The sequence below is a fragment of the Pteropus alecto genome, unplaced genomic scaffold, assembly GCF_000325575.1.
Source record: "Pteropus alecto unplaced genomic scaffold, ASM32557v1 scaffold43, whole genome shotgun sequence".
In the NCBI taxonomy this organism is placed as follows: Eukaryota; Metazoa; Chordata; class Mammalia; order Chiroptera; family Pteropodidae; genus Pteropus; species Pteropus alecto.
This window is the reverse complement of record NW_006435764.1, coordinates 8,814,972-8,821,899: the sequence shown is the minus strand read 5'-3', so window position 1 is coordinate 8,821,899 and position 6,928 is coordinate 8,814,972.

Here is a 6,928-nt window from a genome sequence, read left to right as displayed (position 1 = left end):
AAATAAACATAAGAGTTTACATAAGCAGAATTCACAGCCATACTAAAGAACCCTCTTAATCCAGCTTTTTTCAAAAAAGGTGGGTGGGTATACTGCAACTGAAGCAAAATTTAAAAAGTAAGTTTCTCTCAATTCATATCGTAACCATGTTGTTGACTGTACATTTTCTGTGTACACAATACAATTTCTGACTCAAGATCATACTGATAGTTGTTCTGCCCTTGCCTGCCCTTGATCATATGCCTACTTCAGGCATACACTGAGCACATGACTGCATGCTCTTCGCAGAATCATTGCTCTAAATTACTTTATAAAAATTTCATCTTAAAGGTCACCTTCTCCATGAAGACCGTCTACTGCTCACCTATTCATTCAGCCTTGATTTCTTGCTTCATGACTTTACTCCACAATGCAGTGTATTATTGTTTATTATTAGTGTACTTGTGATCTCCTTGACCCATCCTCAATTACTTGTATTGCAAAATAAATTGGAATCATTTAACCTGCTTTCTTGTCTCTCTGTGTGTGTATATGAGGTGAAGGACGGATCAAGAATAGAATCAAAGCATCAATTCAATGATACCAAAGGCCAAGAACCGCTTCTGGAGTCATTTTTTTCATCAATGCTTTATCAAATGGGACATCTATAAGTAACTCCATACACAGAAAACCATTGTAGGAACAATTATCAGCCATCTATTGTCAATAAAACATTGAAAGGACAATGGACCACGAGTCACATTTTACAAGTTGGTCCTGACCCTAATTTATTCACTATGCGACCCTGGCACAGTCTCTTTCCTTTGTGGACCTAAAGTTTTCCATGTGAAAATGAGAAGTTTGGAACAAAAGATTCCCACCTGAACTTTCTGTTTCCTTTTCATGTGCTTGTGAAAATCACAATTATTAAGTTTTGACTGGGATAGCAACAGTGATCAGAGCTATTTGATATGTCACCTAGCAAGACATCTGGGATGATAACATTGGATATAAACTCCCCTGACAAAAGCCAGTCAAAGGTCTCTTTCTGAAAACTGTCTTAGAAATAAAATTTCTCACATAACTTCCATTCTATGAGATATGGATCTACCCCCTCCACCCCCGCAAAACAGTGATAAAACAGGATACTGTATTCATCATTTCAGCTTGATTTAGAGTGTCAAGGTAAATTTATATGTGCAAGAGTGCAAGAGTCTATTGGGAGTCTCCACCTGTTTCCTGAGTATTTCCCTTCACAGGGAAACCTCAGCTCACTCCACAGACAGTCAAGTGGGCTCATTTATGCCTCCCAAACAGCTTCTATCTTGGACTCTCTACACTGGGTTTCATTGAACAACACCGAGGAGCAGGGATCATTTAGAATATGGACTTTGGAATATAATATACCCAGAAGCAAATTATAGCAGCTACATGAGATATCAGCTCTATGTTCTCGGGTAACCTTTTAAATTTATCTTAGTTTATTTTTCTTATCTTTTAAATGGATGTATTTAATATAACTACTTCAGATCCAGGTATATTTTCAAAGATTATGTAGCCAAGTGTCTAGAAAGATGTACGGAACATATTTTTGCATTCATAAATATTGATGCTTAATCTTGAACTTGAAATTAGGAAAAGAGACACTGTTCCAAATTTTCAGGAGCTTCTGACGAAATTCACCTTTACCTTGTTATTTTTGAGAAAGTGGATATGAGATCCTGGAAGAGACCATTCTTAGTAGCTTTCACATAGACTATTTCCAAGTAAGTGAAAATGCAACAAATATATATTATAAGCTGATATTGTCTTAGTCTTAAAAAGGCAGAGAAATAGATGCAGAGAGGCAATAAGAAAAATGCTATCAGATGAGCTTTGGGAAACCTCTAAAAACATTTCTTGTCAGCAACGAGAACTATTTTAAGAAACTGCTAGAAAAACACAGTGCAAGAGCCTCACTTCATAACAAACACAAGGAACAGAGAGATCAGGACAATTCATGGCTCCGACACTAAACTGTGCCAAAAAGAACAGAACAGCTCATTTCCTGATCTTATTCTTTCGGGCCCCAGACACCATATTTTTGGTTAGATTTTGGTCTTTGCTTCTGCAAGGTCTCATTCATGGGGATAGATTTAAGCTGTGCAGAGGAGGGCTGGCAGTTACTCTATTTGAGGAAGTTAGGGACAGTTTTTTACATGGTATAGTAGTTTTCAGTGATTTTTATTTTTTAAGAGACAAGTGTCCTAGGATCGAAACCATGCCTCCAACCACACCTTTTGCCATTTTAAAATAAATTGTTCCTTTATTTAACATTTTAAAATAAATTGTTACTTTATTTAATAGACCAGAATAAGGGCTGATCCCCTGTTGGATTCCAGACATTTTGCTAGGACACAGAACGGAAGATATGAGTAAGCTATAAATCCTGCCCTCAGGAGTTCATATTCAAATAGAGAGAAAGATTCATTTGGGCAAATAGAAGATGCTGTTAGACCCTTGGGGAAGAGTACCTCTAGCTTGGGAAGGTAAATGGGAAATCAACAATTAAATCAAAAAGTTGAACTGAAATTTTAAATCTCAGGGGAGAATGGGAAAGAAAATAAAGCTAAAATTAGTTGAATTTCCATTATGTCTCTAGCCTCCTGCTGGAAGGCTAACTTGTCTTCCTTGATTTTAATCCATAAAACAAACTCCTGAAGTAAGCAATATCTCCTTTTTAAAGCTGCAAGCTTCTTTACACAGAAAGAATAAAAACAATTTGCCCAAGGTCATTTAGCCAGTAGGCTACAGAGCTGGGATATAAACCCAGGCTGGCTTGACTTTAGCATGCATGTCGTTTCCACTTGGCTCTACGATCTCTCTTTATCATGGGAGGTGTATAATAAATAAGCTCTACCTTCCAAGTGCTTGTTTATTTGTTCTTGATATAGAAACATGGAGTTTTGGAGTGATGTCAGCGTCATGGCAGCATAAGACATTCCTCCTTTTTCTCTGCCATTTTAAACAATTAATTTTGCATCCATCCATGAACAAAAGTACCTCTGTGTGGGCTGTGGGATTCAGCACTATATATGTAGGGACTCAGTAAGGAAAAATCAAAAGAGTGCTGACTTGAGCAGACACCCATGGATGAGAGAGACCCTGTAGAAGTCCAGCCTTCCCAAAGAGAGATTCTAGCACTCAGTTGGAGAAACAACAAGCAAGCAAACAAACAAAAACAAAACCAAAAAAAAAATAAAACCACAAAAAATAAGTTTAGGACACATTGGAGAGGTAAGAGAAACTTTGCCAGTGACGCCCTTGTCTTAAAGTGGCACAACATGGGGCTGAAATAGCGCCACCTTCTGAAAAAACAAAAGAGGTTTCCAGCAGCCAGCCTGGTGAGTTATAAGAACTAGAGAGGACGTAAAGCATAAGAATTTTGCCACAAGAAAGAATAAGACATATAGAACAGGTTTATCCATACAAGGCTGGAGAAAATGCTAGACATAGGCAGGATCAACAGAAAATATATCCCACTAGAAGATGACAAGTAGAGAAAGATTCTAGGAAGTTTCTGCTGATTCAAATGGGAAAAGAGCAACACGAACTCCAAGGAATATAAAGAATCAAGGAAACATGCTATTACCAAAAGATAACACTAAATCTCCAGTAACTGAATACAAAGACACAGAATTTTGCGATTTAGCTGATTATGAATTCAAAATTGCTGTTTTAAGGAAACTCAATGAGCTACAACAAAACTCAGAAAGATAAAGCAATGAAATTGGGGAAGGGGATTGATGAATGAAATTAGATATTTAACAGAGATAGAAATCATAAAAAAGACCTGAACAGAAATTCTGGAGCTGAAGAATTTAATGAATAAAATGAAAACTGCAATAGAGGGCATCTATTAGAGCAAAACAGATCAAAGAGAAGATAGAATCAGTGATCTCAAGGAGAGAAACTTTGAAATAACCTAGAGGAAAGGAAAACATAGTAAAAAAGAGCAAAGAAAGCCTACATGCTTTATGGAACATCATGAAACATGCGGATGTTAGAATAATTGGAGTCTCAGAAGAAGAAGAGAGAAAAGAGGGGGCGAAGACTCCATTTAAAGAAGTAATAACTGAGAACTTCCCAAACCTGAGAAGAGACCTTTGCATCCAAGTTCACAAAGATAAGGGGCCACTCCATTATCTCAATGCAAAACAACCTTCTCCAAGGTACATTAAAATGGAAATTTCAAAAATCAAAGACAAAGAGAGAATTCTAATTTATAATTTATACCTCTCTTTCTCCTAACAAATCTTATTCTAGTACATATCAGTGGCAGAATATAAATGGCCTCCAGAACCCTGGCACCAAAGATATCTGGGAAGTATTGACCCCAGTCTTCCAGACCCTTTGACACAAAGTAGAATATGAAATGAGAAGGGCCCATCTGGTTTCCATTTAAAAAATTGAACATACATACTGAAGATAACTTTATTAAATGCTTAGTTTGACCTATAAACAACTCATTCTCTTCCCTTTCTATTTCTTGACAAGGAAGAGGAAAGTTTAAGATAGAACAGGACGCTGGAGTGAAAGCAGATATCTGTCGCCAGAGATGACTCTCCATAACTAACACTGAGGAGTTAGGTATGTGTGGAAGTAAAAACTACAAACTGTAGGTATAGAAGAGTCTTTCTTCCATGTTCTTGTGAGAATGTTCAACTATATTTGTGGATCTATAGTGCTGTATATAACGTCTTGCCCAAATTTTGCATCTTGAAGAGTAGACTCACTCACTGAATATAAAATCTTTACTCTTCGTTATTTGTAAATGTTGGTTCTGTGCATTCCCAGTGATGGTGTTGCAGATAATTCCACTTCCTGTGTAGGAAAAGGTGACATCGTAGATTATTTAAGAGGAACCTCTCTGCAAAACCACATTATCTTTTTTGCCTTTCTTCTGTTCTCAGTCATAACAACCTCTCTGCAAAACCACATTATCTTTTTTGCCTTCTGTTCTCAGTCATAATGTGATATGTAATCTCATAAGTATGTATTCTTTTTTATTTGGCTTCTTTCATTCAGCAAACTTATTGTGATGCTCATCCGTATATTTTTGTGTACAGGGTAGTATTCCATCATATAGGTGTATCACAACTTGTTTATCAATTTGTTTAGTGAAAAATGTTTCCTTTCCCGACTAGAGAGCAACATTTATATAACCAAAGTTTAATGAACTAGGTATAATGAATGGTGCTCAGCATTTCTTCTTCCAATCTTCACATGGCACAATGATCGTCTTGTTATCTGTATTTCATAATTTGAAACAAATGGAAGTTGAGAATGGATCTGAGATCACGCAGGTAGTAATTAATCAAACTGTTAAGGGTGGGAAATTTTCAAGTGAGCCAACTAGCTAAGTCAGCTACAGGGAAGAAATATCTTTAGATAGCAGAAGTTGTCCTACTTGCTTGTGTGTGGTTTAGGAAGTGTATTGTATAAGATATGAAGATGGCCAATGTCTGCTTCTGTAATCCATTTACTTGTTAATTAAGGGTGTTGTTCCGGGCAAAGATATGCTAACAGCCAACTTCCACTTCTGTAATCTGCTGGCTTGTTCAGGAGACCACCAGGATATGGTCTTGAGCTTTATCAGCTGCCTCCTCTGAAAGCTCGGGGCTGATCTCCTCTAGCCCTGTGTGGTAGAGAGTCAGTCGCTGGCCGGCTAATAAAGGCTCATAATTAATCTCAATTGGCTCCGTGGGTCTCAGAATCGTTCGCGCCATAACAAAACCAAGTCTGTCAGAACATACACCTGTATTGTTAGGGTTCATTTCAGCAAGCTGAAAATTGGCCCAAATGTTTTGCTGTAGTTCCTGCATGGCACTGACCCTTAGTCAAAGCGTGAACATGCTGGTTCACAATGTTGCTTTGTAACCATGGGCGTAGGAGTTTCTGGATGGTTTGCACCAGCTTGTCATGATTATTTATTGATAACAGTGTGAATGGTGATTTTCATGCTGCTTCAGTGAGACCACAGAATGGTCTGCCATTGGGCTGGTTGTGTAACAAGAAATATGACAAGCCAGGTATAAGAATCCTCAACCACTATTATAATTTGGGGCTCCCTATTTCTGAGGTGTTCTGTTGGGGTTCCCTATCAAAACAGAACATGCATCACAGAAAGAGAGGACAACTGGATCTCGAGCTTGGCCTTCTGTACCCCTTGCTGTGAGGTAATCTTTAGCTGGAATGAATATAGTTATGCATAATGGTTTAATGTTGTTGCTATATTGTGTCTTGTTTCTGCAATAGACTCCAATGTTTTAAGCGTTGTCCTATTGGATCCTGTGAGTCTTCTTTAGAAATTAAACCCTGTCTAACTACCACGATTAGAATTTACTTATAAATAAAAAGGATGGTTCTGATAAAGCGGATAATGAGGTGGTACTGAGCCACTTTGATTTGAAGTAGCACAGGCTTCGAAAGTAGTTACTGATAATAAAACTCTCCAGTATAACATTGAAATAATAGGTACTATCAAAATGGATGAGGAAGGAATTGCAAAAAACTGGCAGGTGAGCTAAAAAAATTTATTTTTAGTGTTTCTGCTTAACAAAAACAAAAATGAACGTTTCCCTTTCTGGCTGGCAGGTGGCGCTCCAAACAAATGAACCTGAGTAACTAAAACTGATAAAATGGCTTCTGAGAATTTAAAGTTTACTAGAATGGACTGAGGGAGGGTGCATCATGCTCAGAAAAGGGCAAGCGACCTGCTGACCCTCCTTTGTCACATGAATGGTCAAAGCCTATAGAAGGCAGACAAACAGTGTAGATGAGGATAAATTGAGGATATCTTTCCACACCTCTGTGTGTGTGTGTGTGTGTGTGTGTGTGTGTGTGTGTGTGTGTTGAGGCTTAACATTTCCACTTGAACAATTGTTCTTTCTTATTTTGAAATCAGAAG